Genomic DNA, 19,844 nt, shown 5'->3' on the forward strand with positions numbered 1-19,844 from the left:
TGAATCTCCTGCCTCTGGGATTGTGAGATGGGAAGGAAATCTCATGGCTCCCAAAGAATTGCATTCTCGCTTTGGAGAGCAGCCTTTGATGCCTGTTAAAGGGCATCCGCAGCTGACCATTGTTATGTTCATAAGTATTCACAGCAGGGAAAATGTACCAGTGAGGTTAAAAAATTATTGCCGGTTTCTGCCTTGCCTCCTCCCACCACTGTCAATGGGGTAATCAAATCCAGAAAGAAGAGTAAAGGGGCAAAGTCCTGGAAATGAAACACTCCTTGGTCAGCATTAGGAGGACAGAAGGGGATGAAATTGAAGTTTTAGATTGAACAAGACTTTTTAATAACAGAAAGTGACAGGAAAGTGATGGAATTTCCCAAGATGTCATTATGGGTTGGAAAAAGGATAATCAGTGAAGCATGGCTGAAGCAATGATTGGAGAAAATTAAACTATCTTGGGTTTGTATATCACCAAGTTTAGCTTGTCCAGTAAACTTATCTGATTAAAAACTTACCTGGTCTTCCACCATGTCATTATTACAAGGCTTATTTGAGGTTTGGGGGATTTGAGGTGTGTTGTATGTACGTGTGTGTGTAATTTGTTTCACAAGATTATTTTTTTAATATTAGTTTATTGTACTCCTGAGATTAAAGAGTGTCTGGTAATGAATTCTGAGCTCTAAATACAGAACTCCCTTCCTTTTCTAGAATATAATATTTTCAATCACCAAAAGTAATAATATCTAACCCAGAAGGTAAAAAAAATAAAATAAAATAAAACAACATAAAAAGCTGATACCTTAGGAACCTACATTTCCATCTTGCCCTGCAGTGCACTAAATAAATGCAGAGGTTTCAACTGTTATCCATTTTAATTCTCAGATACAGAAGGGCAAGTCAAGTAGGTAACTAGCTTCTATAGATCTCTCCAAGAAAAACTGAAATGATCAACTTCAGGCAGCTAATCTAGCACTGGATCAAAACCCCTCAGGGAAATATTTATGTTTTACTAGTTTACTCAGAGAAACAGCTCTAGGGATCTGCAGATATCCTCTGTGATTTTGACTGAAGGAAACACTGATGCCAGAGCTGAAGCTTGTGATTTAATCATAGAAGCAATTCAGCCTTTAGCAATCCTATCTCCTAAGAAATCAATAGCTACACTTTCAGTTCTATTAAAGGATTTTTTTAACTTCTCCACCTGACCAAGATATTAATTTGTAAATGTTCCATTGTCTGCCTTTCTGGTTAGTATTTTGAAATGTTGAAAGACTAACTCAATGATTCAGTTTGAAATACTTTCCCCAAAAGATCATCATTAATTTAATTATTTATTGATTCAAATACCATTTTCCAAATACTACAGTGCTTTAAAGAATTATCTCCAACATCCAAAGATAACATTTCACATCATTCTCCCAAACATAGTCTTCCAGTCAGTTGAAGGTGGCACAAAATAGCTTTCAGAAACAGATTCTGAAGAATTCTCTGTTCAGAAACAGAAACAAAAACAAATTCCATTACATTTTTTTAAAAATTAACAAACAAAAATCCAATCGAAGAGCTAGAGAAATTGGGGCAACTCAAGGAAGATCATGACCTATCATAATGTCAATAGTTTGTGAAATATGGGTCCTTCTAAATTGAAGTTCTCAAAATTTCCATATGATGGAGCTCCCCACGATATACGTATTATACCGAGGCTGTGGTTTTCCCTCAATTAATATAAACATGGCTGCCTGCTCTGATTTGCTTTACATTAAGACTTTTCAGTCTACCTTATAATAATGATTAAGTTATTACATTTGGATATATATGGATTTCATTAAATTATGGAGTATGCTGAACAATAGGAGTGTACTGAAACCAACATTAAATGGAGTTGTCAGGAGTCATGAAGTCTCCTCTGACGGCTCATCATTGACCTCTGTGTCACAGTTCAGTCACCTAAATGTTCTACATCTCATTCTATTACTTTAAAATGTAAGATCTTGGAAACAATGATTTTTCTAAGCTCTAAAATTTCAATTCTAAAATGTTAAAATTATTAAATACCCATACGTTTTATACATTATTCTTAAAGAGACATTCTCTTTGCTGTGGAAGGTCTGTAGACAACTCAGTAAACACTTGATATCTGACAATATATATTGACAATATTTATAGTTACATCTTCTAGAAAATATTTTTTATCATATTACAGTTTGAATCAATGTTCAAATTGACTTATTAAAAGAAATAGGCTAATGTTCATAACAATTTGGCTTCTGGACTTTGAGGATAGAGACCAACACTGCCTTACTCACAAGGCCTAATAATTAGTTTATCTTTATTAAGACAAAGAACAAAATGAAGATATTTCTAATTTTAGCAGAAAGGCTGTTTAGAGAAACTGATGAGAGTATATGTATTACAGGTTTTCTAGTCATCTAGGTATTACCACCAGCTACCAAACAAGGACCATGTCTTCTGCTTCTATGGGCAACCTACCTTGGTAATAAAGAAATATATATCCACCCACAAGTATTTATTGAGTTCCTACTATGTGTCAACTGTTCTAATGATTGGGGATACAGTAGTGAAAAAAAATATACCAAAAAATAAATATCCTTGTACAAACAGAATATATACAGAGAGAGAGACAAAGAGATGGGGTCGAGAGAGAAAGAGGATTAGAACTAAGTTGTGTGTGCTTACACTAGAAGTTTAATTAAAAGAACAAATTCTTTTCATCCCCTTGGTCAAGTTTGCTCTTGGTACACTTAAAAATAAAAGAACACATGCTTAATATTCAAATGTGTAAGAAAATATGCTAGTAGAGTTATTTGTGTCTACGTCTGCTGAACTTAGTATAACACCCTTTAAGAGTACTCAATCATTTGTTCTGGTACAATTGGTACTTGATATCCTCAACTAAACATCGCTGTGTTTGTTTATTGGTTAGAGGTCAAGTAAGGTAAAGCTAGAAATATATTCTCCTTTTCTAAGTGCTTAATTTGTTCTTTTCCTCACATTTTTTCCTAAATAATCGTTTATTTAAGTGAAAATTTTAAAAAATATTTATATCATAGGTTTTTTTCTCATAATGTTTGAATTGTACAGTTTCATCAGTCTGCAACTTAAATCTCTGTTCTTATTCTTTTTCAATTATTTCTTTATTCTTCCATTAAGAAATAATAATAAATCATGGAGGCTGTCTATAGCTGAAATAGAAATAAGAATTTCTTAAGCTCAAGATACTGACTGTGACCCTTCTTGTTTCTACCGACTATGAATATAAATTCCTGTACTTATATATTTTTAAACTATGACTGCTTGTGACAGTTTAAAATGAGCTCTGAGCTCATTGCTGGGAATATGATGGCTGAAATATGGCCCTTGCCCTTGCTGAGATCTCATTTAATATGCAGAAACAAAACACACAAACAAAAAGTTAAGATGCAAATGCAATATGATTAATTAAGCTCTGCTCCAAATAATGACAGTAGCAAGAAAAAGGGTTATTTCAGTATAAGAGGGTTACAAAACATTCACAGAGAAAACACTTTCCTTGGCTATTTAAGGATGAGTAGAAGTTCACCAGGAAGAGAAGTAGAGGTCAATTAAGCTAATTCATGAAGATTTTTAAAAATATAGGTAATTGCAAATGATTCAGTATGATTAAAGATTGAACTTGGAGTGAACACTAAATGTCATGATTTTCACAAGCATTTTTTTATAGAACCAAGTTACTTGATGGCTAAATATTCTACCTATTACCTTTTAGAGAACTTAGTCTAATACCAAAGATCAGGTTAATTCTTAATTTTTAGGAGATAAATATCTGTATACCTAATCATAATTTATAGGCATCTCCTTGTTTTCTTTTTTTTAATTATAACCTCTCTCTCCCAAAATTCTGGATTGCTGCCTAAAAAATTAGCTGACTACTTCTGAGATTAAAAAAACATATATATGTCTCTGTGTCAAGGTTGTCAATCTTTTTCTGTGAAAATTTGTATTATATTTAAAGTTTAGAGGAAGAGCCATTTAGGTCAAGATATTTCATTAATATTTTTGACAGAATACACAAACATTTAGTTTTATTGACTCAGTTTATGTGTGCTTTCTGTTATCCAACAACAAATTCTTATGCTATTTTCTTCAAAAACGTTGGTTTTTCTCTATTGCTTACTTAGGAGAAGTAAAAAGAAAGAAGGAAACATGAGGGAGAGAATGGAAAACAAAATCTCATGATGGAAAAGAAGTTTTATTTCTATGTTTAAAAGATCTCTAAAGCTTCCAAAAAATTCTCACAATCTATCTACTCAGACAGATCAAGGAAGTATTATAAGAAACCTATAGCAGAAACAAAATGTCAAGGAAACATCACAGATATAAAACAGATTTTTTCCATGAACAAATCGTTTCTAGGACATATATTCTATAAACGTCCAGCACTTGGCATGTGCAGGTGCTCTTGACAAATAATTCAGGCACAGAAATTCTAAAATGTTAAAAATCTGATTTCTTTAATATATCTTTTCCATACAAATGAAATCTAAATTCAAGTTAAAATACTGATAAAGGGCAACCCCGGTGGTGCAGAGATTTATTGGCACCTGCAGCCCGGGGTGTGATCCTGGAGACCCAGGACTGAGTCTACGTCGGGCTTCCTGCATGGAGCCTGCTTGTGTTTCTGCCTATAAACAAACAAACAAACAAATAAATTAATAAATAAATCTATCTTTAAAAAATAATAAAAAAATAAAATGCTAATAAAGTATATATGCTTAATATTTGCTTCTGTCGTTTGAAAATGGAGAATTTAAATGTCAATACAAATGATTTTATAAATATGCAATACTTTGGAAATCACAGATTTTAAAGTTCTTAATGCATGGATGTCAGCACTCTTAAAGATTCTAAAATACATCATTTACTCTTATTTCTGTTATATGGTTTTATAATACCTATTTTAAGTAGCAAGAGACTGTTACTCCAAATTGAGTTTCTCAGAAAGGGAATTTTTAAACCATAATAACAACAAAGTTATTACTAAAGAGAAAGGATTTATTCCCTAAGTTTCTTTGGGAAAGTCAATCATGCCTGCAGAGGAACTTGATTAATGGTGCATAATCTGCAGATGTTATAGAAGCATTGTAAGGGAGAATGTTAATTATCTAACTTTTTAGCAGAAAGATAAGAGTTTAACCTTTAGAAAAAGAAAGACAGGACTAAACAACTCATGGGAATTTGTAATGGGATAGTGAGCTTTTTATATTCACAATGGCAACTGAAATCCATCCCAGGTGACAACTGACAGAAACACATGAACATCAGTTTCCACCAAGGCTGACACATGAAGTGTTGGCAGCCTCTTCAGTTTCATCCTAAATAAGAGTCTATATCTCTAAAGTACTCAAAAGTACCTGCATGGATACCAGAGGAAATTTATTACTACAGGTTACTTGAAAACAATTGAAACTCTAATGAAGATTCAAGAATTACCAAGACACTAAGCTCTAACTTTTCAGAATACTCTGTAATATACCTATGTATAATGGATCGTGGTTTGCCCATAATTTGACATGCGATATTTGAAGGCAATTTCTTTGTGTCTGTTTGTTCAGGTTTTTTTTTTTTTTGAGGGGTGGGATAAGCATTGTTGTTTGTTCGTTTTAATAAAAGCTCACTGATATGTTTATATCAACACTCACATTCCCTTTTCTGGCCGAAGTCAAAATTAATATAAAACAAAGAAATTGCAGGAGTCATTTAGCTTAATTATGTGAATGATGAAAGGCAAGAAAGCCATATATAATATTTCTCATGAAACCTAGACATGTTAGATGATAAATCTTTGAATTGAAATTCACAGCCAGCAATGTTAGGCCGTCAGACATAGGCTACTCCTTCAAAAGGCCACTCTAAAAATGTTTCTTCAGTGTTCCTTAAAGGCCAGCCTCTTCCACCTGTTTTAATCTGGGTGTACTTCAGACAGTTTTGCCCTTAACCTGTTTTCCTCCTGCTCTGCGTGTTACCAAGGTAATCTGATTATTGATTGGCTTTCAACCATTACAGATATATTGATGACTTACAAGTCAATACCTCCAGAAGAGGTTTATCAATCGTATCCCAGGAAAACATATCCAATTGCCTACTGTATATAAAAGGTATAAATCCCAGTCTACAAAACTACATGCTAAATAAATGGATTTTCTTCATTTTTCAATAATTGACTTGTATTTTAAGAGCCCATTTCACCTGAAAATGGAAACTTAATTTCAGTCAGTTGAAGGAGCAATCTGCTTTCTCTCTAGAATTCTTTTAAATTCTGGGGACACAGTAGGGTTTGACGACAATCTGTTTACATACTCATCTATCATTTGCTGAGATGTCCATATTCTCAGTTTGTACTTTGTTCATTAATCCACAAAAAATCAGTGTTGCAACCTCCTCCGCCCTCCCCCCCCAAACTCACTAAATTCAGCCCATTTCCAGCAATGATGTATAAGCCATTCTAGGGCCCATGGAAAGTACTCTCAGGGCTGTGGGAAAGTCTGTGAAGCCCTCTCTAGCCAATCTGCTTAGGTATACCAGGAGAAGATTTTTTCCTGCCCTTGTTCTTGCATGTTGTGAATGAACTCTATAATTTGCCAAATCTCCATATTCTGGAGTTGAATAAGAGAGGTCCCTTTCTGGAGCCATGATATTTTTCTAGGAAGGAAAGGAGATTTGCAGAAAAGAAATATATTCATCTTTTTTCTTCATGATGAATTTGGAAGTCTTTTATTTATGGTAAAGCTTAAGCTTATGAAAATCAAACCTAAGAATTAACTCTTGATCTGCTTTATAGTAATCATCTCTTGTCTTGTGGTAGTGTAGAAGGAATACTCTAAACTCCCTGGGCTAGAGAAAGACCAACAGGTTCCAAGAAAAGGAATTAAAATATCATTGACACCTCAAAATGCCATCCTATCTCATCATTCTCTTCTACATATCTTCCACAAACAATATACACTCAATAGGGCAAAAAGTCATTATCTCCCAACCAAATCCATTTGCTTCCTATGTGCGTATCTCAGTGAATGCCATGTTTATCCATCAAGTAACTCCAAACATAGGGTCTGTGATACCCAAGAATCAACTACATCCCCCAAAATCCAGGTAATAACACAATCCTATTAATTCAAATGTTATACTAGCTTTCAAATCAGTTCCTTCCTTGTTTTCTGAACACAGTATTACTTTAAGCCCTCATGACTTCTGCCTAGACTATTTCAGTAGCTCCAAACTGATCTAATTCCCTCCAAATTAATCTTCAACAACACTGAAAAATTTTTCTCTAAAATATTATACCAAATGACTCATTAAATATTTACTCTTTGTCTGAAACTTCACTCCCCTCTAACTCCGTCTACTGAATTCCTACCTGTCTCATGAGAGTCAGCAAGCCTCATGAACCTGAAAAGCTTTTTGGGATTTATCATCACTTCAACTGCCACACCATTATTCAGATACATTGTGATATAACATGTGGTTATTTGTCTTTCTGTCAGCACTTTAATATGACAGATGAGGAGGCATGGACCATATTGAAAATGAGTATGTTTGTGTTCTAGGTGCCTAACAAAGTGCTAAGAATATACTATATCAGATTAATTGAACTTAAATGACATCCAACCTCCCCAGTCAGTATGATTTGCCTAGTGGTTTTAATTCTGGACTCTCTTGCCCTACCTCAAACTCAGATTTTCCTAAAAGCTTTGGTCCTGTGAATATGGATGTTCTTATCCAACTGAACATCTTCTATGACTCATTATTTTATTCCTCTGGATATTGCGATGTATGTAAAAGTAATAAAAATGTTAAAAGGAAAGTCATTTATTAACGTCATGGAAAACGACAATGTTTTCAAGAGAAATAATTAAGTAACCTATATGGCTTATCAGTAAATAGCATTTACATAGTCATAATCTAAACATGATATATTAATCATCCAAAATGACAGTAAAACTGTCAAGGATAGAAAAATGTATGGGGAAGTAAATGGCTAAAAGTCAAAACATACTACATAAAAGTGAAAAGTCACAAAGGACAATATAAGTACATTCTTTGGAAATACAGAATAATATACAAGGGCTATGGAAGAACAGAGGAAGGGCATGGAACAATCTGGAGGGAATCTAGAAATTCTAATGGTTTTTAAACAGACATCAAACAATTCTACTCCATCCAACCTCACCTACACTTCTGTGTGTCACTAGTGTTAATCAAACTTCTGAGCCTTTTAGTACTTCTTTAATTAAATCAAATTGATCGTCAGTCCTCCCACTGCGTTACTCAGCTTTCTTGGCTCCGCCTTGTTGGTTACCACTTGTCCTGCTGGTTTCCAGCCTCAAAAACTTTTACTGTTGGATCTGCTATTGCTTCCACTCTAACTCCCTTTGTCCCAGTGGGTTTATGCCTTAAAAACTGTATAAATATACACATACATATTTGTATTTATTTGCTTATATTTTATTATATATTTATTATAAATATATATACACTAAAGTTTTGGGGGGAATTTCAGATAGAAAAGAGGTATCTATTTATACTCAAACTGCCATTTTTCCCCTATGATTTTTCTCATCACTTTCAAAGGTTCTGTCATTCTTATTCACAAAACATTTTCATTCAAGTAATTAAGTTATCTAGTACCTGTAATAGCTAAACTCAGAAATTCATTTAATTTTGAAGCTGTGCTCTGACTCAGCACCAGCATTCTTCATGCTGAACCCCACAGTACACGCAATTGACTTTTCTTCTATTTCCCCATTTTGTGCTCTTCTTTCTCTTCCCACCATCCATCCCTTAGCTCCTCTAGAAACTGGGAAGGGGAAGGAGCAGAGACAAGACAGAGCAAGACAGGTCTTACTTTACTCATTCACTGGTATGTAAAAGATCTGGAGTTGGTGCTCTCTAGTCTTGGTGTATGTTCAAAGATGAATCTTTCCTTTGTGGACTTCTTTTGTAGATGCTTTGGAAAACACTATTCCATTCCTTATGCACACACACCAAATGTTCACCTGACACAGCAATGACTCTCTATGGTATTGCTTCCATCTCCCTCCTCAACCTCTGGCAATCCACCCTTCTCAGTCCTTTAAGTTAAACCTTCTAGCACAAAGTTCTCTCTCAAGCCCACTTTCAGTCCATAGATTACTGACTTGACAAACATTTGGAGTGCGGTTGACTTCCAATGCAGCATATCCCTTCACTCTGATCAGAGCAGCTACCCAGCCACAACCTTTGCCTTTATGATTTTCAGGAATGGAGCTGGTGTCATCCATTGTGCCTAAAAAGGCAGGTAACCCAGGTAGAGCTCTCCAAGGCATTCAGCTGAAGCTCCTCAGATTCAGCACAAGGTGGCAAAAGCACTTTATTCCTTTCTCCTGAGGGTGGTGTGAATACTATCAGAATGCAACACATTTCTCCAAAGGACTATTTTTCTTTATCTCTCCAAATTCAATACTTTGTTCCCTTAAATTAATGTTGGGCTAAAAGTTACAAAACCTATTTGGAGTCTCTCCTCAGCAAATGATGAGTAAGTGGTCTAGAACCTGTTTGGAATGCTTTGCCCCTTGTATCTCTTCCTCTTGGGGCCTCAGTGAAATATGAGATACAGAGAGTTACAAATTTACATCTTCTTTTCCTCTAAAAAGCGCCCTTTAACAAATCACCTAACCTCCATAAGATGAAAAGTTGATTGTAATGACCTATGAGAGTCTTCTAATCTACAAATCAACAAGAGTTTTATACATAGACACTATGGAAATGCTTACATTTACTTTCATGACTGGCAAAAAGTATTAACACAGGAATATCCCACTGTAAGAAAGTATAGAAAATAGCTTATTTAGGGACTCCTGGGTGGCTCAGTGGTTGAGCGTCTGTCTGCCTTTGGCTCGGGGCGTGATCCCAGTCCCGGGACCAAGTCCCACATGGGGCTCCTTGCAGGGAGCCTGCTTCTCCCTCTGCCTGTGTCTCTGCCTCTCTCCGTGTATCTTTCATGAATAAATAAATAAAATCTTTTTTTTAAAAAAAGAAAGAAAATAGCTTATTTAGATATGTTACATAGAATTTGTCTTCATTTGAATCTTTGATACTCAAGAAAACTGAGAGCTAGCTAGGACTTGGAATAACTGGGATACTTGTTCACTGCTGGTAGATTTGTAAATTGGTGCAATCGCTTTGGGAAATAGTTTGGTATTATCACGTAATTCTGAACATTTATGTGGTCTATAGCCCCAAAGGCTGTCTGTACTGGAAAAATTCTCACACGTAGTCACCAGGAGACACACAGCAAAATGCTCAAAGTAACATGTCCATAAGAGTGCAAACTGGAAACAGACAAATGTCTTTCAACAGTAGAATGCATAAATTGTGCTATTTAATATCATAGAATACTATGCTACAGAGGAAATTAATGAACTCATACATATGTAATACACATGGGTCTCAAAAACATATTGTTGAAGGAAAAAAGCAAGTCATACAAGAGAACATACTGTGTGATTCCATTTATATAGAGAGAAAAACCAAAAAAGTAGAAAAGTATATAGTGCTTAAGGATACATAGTTATAAAACCTAGAATGAAAATCGAGAGAATGCTAAAATTAAAAATCAGAATAGTGGTTACTTCTGGGTAACCACTGGGTAAGAGGTGTGATCAAAGAGGAGCACACAGGGCTTTTAAGGTCCATTAGTCAGGATATTAAATAAATTTAATATTTTTTATTTAATATTTTTATTTAATAAATATTTTTAATATTTAATAAATATTAAAAAATAAAACCATTTCAAGAATATTTATTATAGGAAATTTAATAAGAAATTACTGACCTAGATGATGGAAGAGCTGAGAAACCAAATAGAGAGTGAGGTAAACCAGAAACTAGGGAAAGCAAGAATCCACTATCATGTCTAAGCCAGAGAAACAAAGAGGAGATGGTATTACCAGAGCCCAGACAGGAACCACAACGGCCTATGTCAGAGTGGCTGTATATTCACCCCAGGTGTATGTGTAAGGAAAGGCCAGGGGCAGAAAATGCCCTGGATTCTTCCTTCCTCCTGTCCTCCTACCATCTGCCATGGTTCACAATGATCTACCACAGGTGGAAGGGAACCGGCATAATGCAACCTGAAAGTGCTTCCCTCTAGTGACACAGAGCATAGATCTAAGGGCCAATAAGCCCAGGACAGGCACCTCAGGATGGTAGGTGCTTTCTCTTAAGAGAATGGTGTGTGTCCATTTTATCATCATTCTTTAGACTAAATATAAACAGTTTTTTTTTTCTTTTCTGTACAATATACTTTTTTTCTTATTTCTGCTTTTCCTACCACGGAGAGAAATGTTTTGCTTTGTGGTTGTATCAGTAATTTTGATACATGGCTTTCCAAATTGAATATTTTTTTTAATGTAAGATTCTTTAAAATTCCAATCAGTTTCCATATTGGTGAAATGGACATAATAATAGCTACTTTCTGGAGGTGTTTCAAGTTCTCAAGGAGACAGTATGCATGAGAGATATGCATGAAGACAACTTCAGTGAAAGTGTCAAGTCTTTTCCTCATAAAGCCGTGGAAAAAAACAGGTGAGGCTTTTTCTGAATTTAAGACTTGACCAGAAAAAATGAAATAATCATGAATTTCCTCTCATATTCTTAAGGAAGGCAATTAACATACTTCCATGAATTTTTATTATTGTATTCATGCTTTGCTACTGGCATATTCAAAAGCAGAAGCCAAGACTATGAATTATTTCAAAAAAAAAGATGTCAGTGCTACAGTACCCATTATTCCAAGGGGTTAAAGGAGAAAATATGCCAAGTGCTTGGGGAAAATTGGCCACCCCACCCAAAAGAAAAAATTTAAAATGAAGCAATAGAGACTTAAAATCACTCCCCATAAACAATGGCAGGAATGTGTCGTTTATCGAGGACTGAAATAATCCCACAGCAGTGCAGCGAATTTTCATTGATATATAAGTGGTTGCCTATTATTTGCAACAATGAAGAGGACTAATTTAACACAAGAATGTAGCAGGAGAGGCAATGCCGGCTTAATAATAGGTTCATTCTTGGCAGGAATTCATACGAGTGAGTAGGGGAAATGAGGATGGTTGCAGAGTGGGGAAGAGAAGGCACACCGAGATGGCTGCAAACCGCATGGCATCTTTGCTTAGAAGTCTATTACATGAATGTGCCAAGGAGCTGTTTCAGTGCCCTACTGTGTGAGTCAAGAAATGTGACTATAACTTGACAAAGTACAAAAGGTAAAGACTGGGTAAAGCTGACAGACCTCAGGGATCTCTGTTACTGGCTGTTCCCCTTCCAAGTGTCATTGGCAGAAGATGAAAGCAGCCCCTGGCACATAGAGCTGCAGGTGCTCCAGCCCTAACTTGGATACAGAGCAGCAGGGGAAGAAAAGGTGTGCCCTTCACTGGAAGCCAATTTGTTAAAGGAAACTGTACATTCTGTGAAACTATTTACCCTGATTTGGAAATTAGTGGTTGCCTTAGCAACACTTGAATCCCATGAGGCTCACACACAGTGCTAATTTCAATTCATGGACACCTTCACGGGTGAGGAATGCAAACCAGTAAGTTGAGTGTCCCATTTGGTACACCTCTCGTAAGAAATGAGACTTCCCTCTGCCTATAAAAGTTCTCTGATAACGACCTCCATTCATCAATACCTCCTATGCACCAGGCGATACGCTCTCAGCTCCACATTGAATCTCATTTAATGGTCATGAGGTCAGCAATAATACTCCCATTTTCCGGATGAAAAATTAGCCATGGAGAGGATACAAAACTTTCCCAAGGTCATCTAGTTGTGGTTCAAGGATTTAACTCAGATTTGTCTGACACCAAAATTCCATGTTCTTTCAGCATTTCTAACTTTGTTAAGAATAAAACAATTCTTTTTATTTTTTTAAGATTTTATTTATTTATTCATGAGAGACACAAAGAGAGAGAGAGAGAGAAGCAGAGACACAGGCAGAGGGAGAAGCAGGCTCCATGCAGGGAGCCCGACATGGGACTCAATCCCGGGACTCCAGGATCAGGCCCTGGGCTGAAGGCAGGCCCTCAACCACTGAGCCACCCAGGCATTCCAAAACAATTCTTTTAAAAATTGCAAAGTACCTTTGGGGTTATCTTTCATGGTGTCCTTAAGACATAAGGAACTAGAAACCTAAGAAGGCCAAGAGATTTATTCATTAATGGCAGAGTCAAGAATCAAATCCAGGTTTCAGGACCCTGACCATTCATTTATTGAAGCCACCTCTGAGCCATCTAAATTGTGATGCTCTCACTATTGGACTGCATCCCATTGATTTTTGCATGTCTTTCTCTACATACAGGTAAATATAGATAAACCTGAAGTAGACATCAAAACTGGGAGGATTCCTCTACTATATTGAGAAAGGAAAGGAAGATTTCAACATTTTTAAACCCAAAACATTAAAGGTGACTGATTTGTACTGGCTCTTCCAGACTGTGCGCAGGCACAGCTACTTGTGTCATAAAGTACCTTGCACCATTTTCTTTCTGTAGTGAGACATCCCATCTGTGTCTGCAGCAGTCACCCTGAAGTTGACAGGAGTAGGAGTCAAATGGCAGATTCGCTTTGCCCCTGAGTTTTCACAGGAGGTAAGGACTAGTCTGAAGCAAGATTGAACAGTGAGGGTTATGTATGACACTCCTTACTAAACACCTTTCTGTGCCACTGCCTCTTTCATAACCTAACACTCCTTTCCTTAAATTACCAGGCCCCCAGTGCCACCATACTGTCAGTCTTGCCATACTGTCATCTAGCTAGCCAAAGTCCCCTGCTTTAAAATCCCATTAAGACCTGGCCTCCTCCACAGTAACCTTATGTTCCAAAATAACCTCTCATTCTTCCTCTTCCTATTCTTATCACAATTGCCATTTCCTTAATGATCTCAGCAAGTTTTTGAAAAAGAATATTTCTGGTTAATTCTGAGACAAAACAATGGAGTCAATCTACATAAATCCCTCTTGTATTATATAGTAAATGTTTTATTTCCCTGATCCACCAGCCCCCTGTACAGCCTTTGTGCCTTGCTGTACGTGTAGATTTGTCTGGATTCTTTTACATGTACTTTTTTTTTAAAGATTTTTATTTATTTATTCATGAGAGACACAGGGAGAGAGGCAGAGGCATAGGGAGAGGGAGAAGCAGGCTCCCCACTGGGAGCCTGGTGTGGGACTCGATCCCCAGACTCAGGATCACACCCTGAGCTGAAGGCAGATGCTCAACTGCTGAGCCACCCAGGCATCCATTTTTTTTGCATGTACTTTAATCTAGCTTCAAAACCTTGTTAGGTGGACAACCAAGATATGGGAACCAGAGCCCCAAGTTTGAGGAATGTGTCTGAACTCAGAAAGGATGCCTTTGAATGGAAAGAAAGTGGCTACTGTTCAGAGCCACTGAATTGGTCAAGATTTAGTAATCCATTCATCTATCAAACATGTGTTATGTGCTTACCATGTGCCAGCACTATACAAAGTACAGATAATTAAAGAGAGAGAGAGAGAGAGAGAAAGAAAGAGAGGTGTTTGGGTGGCTTAGTCAGTTAAACTTCTGCCTTCAGCTCGGGTCATGATCTCAGGGCCCTGGGATGGAGCCCCATGTCAGGCTCCCTCCCCAGTGTGGAGTCTGCTTCTCCCTCTCCCTTCTCCTTCCCCCTCTCAGCTTCTTTCCCCTGCTTGTCCTCTCTCTCTGATCTTTCTCTCACTCTCTCTGTCAAAAGATTGTTTAGAGAAACACACATACAAAGCACTTATCCTGGTACTGGTGTGTCTGGCAACTATTTTTATTATTATTATTATTATATTATTATGATGAAGATAAACCCACATATTACATACAGACACACAAATGACTCAGAATGTATGAATCTAAAGAGGTTTCCCAAATTCAGCAGTGGCTTAAAATGACAAGTATAAATCTTGTAAGGGAATGGAGAGAAGAAAATGAGAATTGTAACAGCCACATATTCAAAGGCACAGAGAAGCATGATACCTTAGGGACTGCTGGTGGGTCTGGGAGGCTACAGCAGAAGATCAGGAACTATCGGTGAGGTAGGAAACAAAATCACAAAAAAGGCTTCTCCTAATAACCAAACGTGTCTGTTTACCTGCAATAAACCTGAGTTATGTTTACTGCCCCAAAGTAAATACTAGTAGTGTATATGTTACTCCTATGCTTAAATGATAAATTGTATAGTCACCCTACTTACACTCTCTGGTAAGAAATGTTGGTCTACCTTGAAAACTATGAAGACTGCCTGAAGAAAGCTAACCTGGGGAATGACATAATCAATTCTGGTTTTAAAGAGCACATTCTGGCAATTCTGTTACCATTGGTGAAGGATGAGTCAAAGAGGGCAACCTGAAGGCCAGATAGAATGTGGAAGTAAAGTCAGTATGCATTTTCAGTTATTTGATCTAGATTACGGTCATAGATAACACATCTTTTCAATCAATTTATCACTTGCTCCATGGCAAAGATGTTTACTCTAAAAGCTTCTGTGTGAAGTTTAAACTTCACCACGCCATCACAAGATGGGTATTATCATTATCATTACCTGTCATTTTACATGAGGAAACTGAGACCTCAAGAAGTTAAACTACTTGGTAAAGATCAGAAGGATTCAAATTCAAACCCACAGAATCTATGACCAGATCCCATGTTTGTAACCACTAAATTATGCTACAACTATGTAGGACTCAAGCCACTGAACTGATGTCAGGCTCCCCAGCCAGCACTTGTCTAGGTAAATATGAAGTCCAATCCTTCCTTCATCTGCTGTGCCCTAGAATCCCCAAAGGATTATTATACTATTATTTAGTATTCTTTATTTGTTTTCTTGGTTTTTTTTACCCCTCACACTCATCAAACTGGAACTCAAATAAATCCCCTTGACCTGCAGGAGAGCAGAGATATTGTCCAGGATTCACGCTGTTCTCTTCTGTTATTTCTATGCTGTCAAGATCACTACAAAAAGCCAAGGTTAAGGTTTCCATCCATAATCTAGGGGTGTCAGTAAGATAAGATGTTTACTTTTAAAAAAAACTTTTTGACAGCTTTTCCACATTTAAAAATGAAACATGATTGTTCACCACCTCCATTCAGATGCAAGAGGGAAAACTCCTTCCCACATTTGTTCCAGGCTCTATTTCTATTGCTATTCCATAATTAATCTATCCCAGGATGATTAAAAGTTATAATATTTATCCCCTTTGTGAAAAATGCATCCTTACTATCATGAAACAGGGTGACATAGGTATATTTTCCAGAGTCCGGATTATAGAGTCCTATTCATGAGCATTTGAATACACAGAGAATACTACTGCTGGCAGTGGAAATTGGATGACTCATCTGTGATATGTACGAAATAGAATTAAGAAGACTAAGAGCAGATTGCATGTGAGAGGTCAGTGGAGGGAAAAATTCAAGGATGATTCTCAAGTTTTTGTCTCAAATTAATAAATGAGTGGATACTGATTTCATAAAATTAACTAGAGAACATAATCAGAGGAACTGCTTAAAAGGTTAGACAAGTGATAGTGAATTCAGTAAATATTTGTTGGTATAAATGGATAGATGAATTAAAGACAACATCACTGAGATGAAAAGATTATAGAGAAGTTAATTTAAAATGGAACCAGTTCAACCAATTATTTCAAGGTTACCTGACAAATTTGAAGCAAATGATTTTGGTGCTGTTTATTAGCTGGGCAATGGGTAGGGCAAATGCAAAACACAGACATATGTGCATGTGAGTGTAGAAATAGACACATCATTCTAAGAATGTCTGAAAATTTATTACCCAGAGCATTTAGGACATCTGCAAAATTCTGTTTCATGTAATCTATTATTGTAATTTTAATCAATTAAAAATGTCGGTTACCAAGGTTGGTTTTTTTTAACACCCTGCCTGATACTGTGTTAGGAAAACTATTCTGGTCTTTCACAAGCTTGATATAAACTTTCTTAGGCTCAATTGCACAAGGTGTATTTTATCCATTAACTGTTCAAGACTACTTAAAGTCTTGGCTAAAATTATCATGATTTTTTTTTTTTACTATTTTAATTGGATTTTTCCTGTATTCTAAAATATAAGTAGACCTTTGGTTTAGATGGTAAAGATAATTTCTAATTTTTATTTCCCTGGACATATTTCCACAGCCAATGGTAACATTCTTGCTGACATACTCAAATCGTCTATCTCTGTCCCAGAGGTGATGAGGAGATCTGACAGATAGAGACGCATCAGCAGCCATGCCAACTGGCTGCCAACTTGGACATATGTACAGAGCAGAGAGCGTGCTAAAGTTCCTAATGCAGAGAGCCAAGAGCCCACTGACATTCACCAATGACTGAAGAATGTGTCAATATCGCTACAGCATAGTCAAGTTTGGAGTCAGCCATGTTAAAGGTTTGGAAAGGAGAAGATGACCACCTGGGTAGGGCACCACTCTGCTATGTATATGTGCCTCATTTGGCATCCATTTTGCATGTCTGCTGCTGGGCTTCCATCTGTCGAATCTCAACGTAATGTCAGAGATAAAAATTGAAGACTCGATGGCTTCAAAATGCATTTTTCTGCTGGCTGCCTCATGGCTGTCTGGGGACATAAAATTTAGAAACCAATCTCTGTTAACTAACCCTTTTATATGATATGTATACTTTTATTTTACCCTGCAGAAATGTTTATTTAATCTAATCAATTTATATAACTTCAGAAAGAGCTTTGCAAATTTAAAGATACAAAGGTGAGAGAATATAGTTCTTCATCTTATCATAGAATCAAATCACATATAATTGAGTTAAATTCCGAAATATTTTCCCTTTTATCTATTGAACGTGTACCTAGAAAAATATATTAACTGGAATGCAATTTAAGTTGTACAATATGTCCAAATTATAACTGAATCACAATAGCTAATATTTTTCAGAATAAATAAATCTAAGACTTTGAAAATATTTTACCAACTGTATTTAATTAAAATTCCCCAAATTCATCTACAATAGCATCCTTGACCCTTTCATAATTACATTTAGTTGTATCTCTCAGTGAATGAACTAAATAAAAATACGTCAATATTTCTGGTCAGTTTTATTTTCCCTTCTTTTCATTCTTATAATTTAAAAATATTTTTATTTTTCTGCCCCATATAATTCTAAACATTTTACCTTTACTTCAGGTGCACTCCAGAAGTGTTTAAGTATGAGAAATGGTAATATAGTCAATCATAAATTGAGAGAAATTGAAAATAGATTTATACACAATTCTCCAGAACTCATAACTCAATAAATGAGTTGACAACTCCAGACGGAGTTGTATTAGTTGGCTGGAGCTACCATAACAAAGCACCACAAACTGTATGACTTAAAGAATAGAATTTTATCGGCTCATTGTTCTGAGTCTAGAAGTCCAAGATCAAGGTGTCAGTAGGGTTCCTTCTGAAGGCTATGGGGATGATCTGTTCCATATGCCTCTTCTAGCTTCTTATGGCTTGCTGGAAATTTTTGGCATTCTTGGCTTGTAGAAGCATCATCCCAATCTCTGCTATCAGGTTCTGTAGTCTTTTACCTCTGTGCATGTCTGTGTCCAAATTTCCCCTTTTAATAAGGACACTAGTCATATTAGATTAGAGACCCACTCTACTCTAGTATGAGATCATGTTAACTAATTACATCTGCAATGATGATATTTCTAAATAAGATCATATTCTGTGGAACTGGAAGTTACAATTTCAACATATAAATTAGAGGGGACACAACTGAACTCATAACAGGTGTTTGGCTCTTACTCTAAAAGGGACTTCTAATAAAGGAAGAGAACACTGCCATTTTAATTTAAGGTGTCATTTCTTCAAAATAATGAGCTCTCCTTTCATCACTCACTTTGTCTGTCATGGCTAAGGAGAGGGGGGACCAAAAGCATTCACATATCCATTTCTTTTTTAAATGTATTTCTTTGAACACTTGGTTTTCACAGTGACAGGAGCCATGGAAATGCAGCACATTAAAAAGTTATGATATCAGCTTCACTCATTAAAATACAGAACAAGTACTTGTCTTGGCTTATATAATTTGGTGCCCCAAAATAGCCTTTGAAGACTATTTGAAAGGTTTGTGAATTGCCAATATTTCTCTAGTGGTAGCTTATTTTCTATCGTATTTTAAGGACAGAAAGCATGAAAATGTATTTAATGTCACCTAAGTTTGAAGAGATCATCCACTTCCAAAAGATGAAGATTCAAATAGTAAAGAGATCTGTGGACTAAATAGCTGTTAGCCAGTTAAGGTCTTCTACCTGTGACATGGTCCGGTAAGCAGTTAACATATATCATTTCATTATCTATATAGCAACCATATGAAGTTTATGCAAACATCTCTATTATATAAATAAAGAAACTGAGGAGAAAGAATAAGCAACGTGCCCAAAGTCACACAGTTAGAGATTATTAGGTTGGAAATTTTACTCAAAGTCACCTGGGTTTAAAAATTCTTAGAGACTGCTATTACCCACCATCACTTCATTATATAGGTAAATACTTAGTATTAAAAATACATTGTGTCATTCAGAGATTTCTTTAAATGGCACCACGGAATTCAAGGAGAAAACATATTGGAGCTGACAGGAGAAGAATGCTGGCCTTATTCAACTTCCAACATGTTTCGTCAGCCAGCATTCCAGACACTTAAATTATCTCCCTGAAGTAGAGTTGAGTATCGAATACCAAAAAAACGTTTTTAAGAGGTCAACATGACACTATAAC

General features: G+C 36.2%; 1 long non-coding RNA gene across 2 annotated transcripts in view; it reads right to left on the reverse strand.

Annotated features, from left to right (window-relative positions):
• Positions 1-1,350: 1,350 nt before the first annotated feature.
• Positions 1,351-19,844, reverse strand: part of LOC140621839 (uncharacterized) — a 58,964-nt gene continuing 40,470 nt past the window's right edge. The window contains exons 1-3 of one of the 2 annotated variants that reach the window (XR_012021566.1): positions 18,253-18,376; positions 4,599-4,679; positions 1,351-1,485 (exon numbers count right to left, since the gene is read on the reverse strand). This is a non-coding gene — a long non-coding RNA (uncharacterized lncRNA). Of the gene's footprint in view, positions 1,486-4,598; positions 4,680-18,252; positions 18,377-19,844 lie in introns of those variants that run through there. The other variant, XR_012021565.1, reaches the window with a different exon arrangement.

The sequence above is a fragment of the Canis lupus genome, chromosome 30 (genome assembly GCF_048164855.1).
Source record: "Canis lupus baileyi chromosome 30, mCanLup2.hap1, whole genome shotgun sequence".
Classification (NCBI taxonomy): domain Eukaryota; kingdom Metazoa; phylum Chordata; class Mammalia; order Carnivora; family Canidae; genus Canis; species Canis lupus.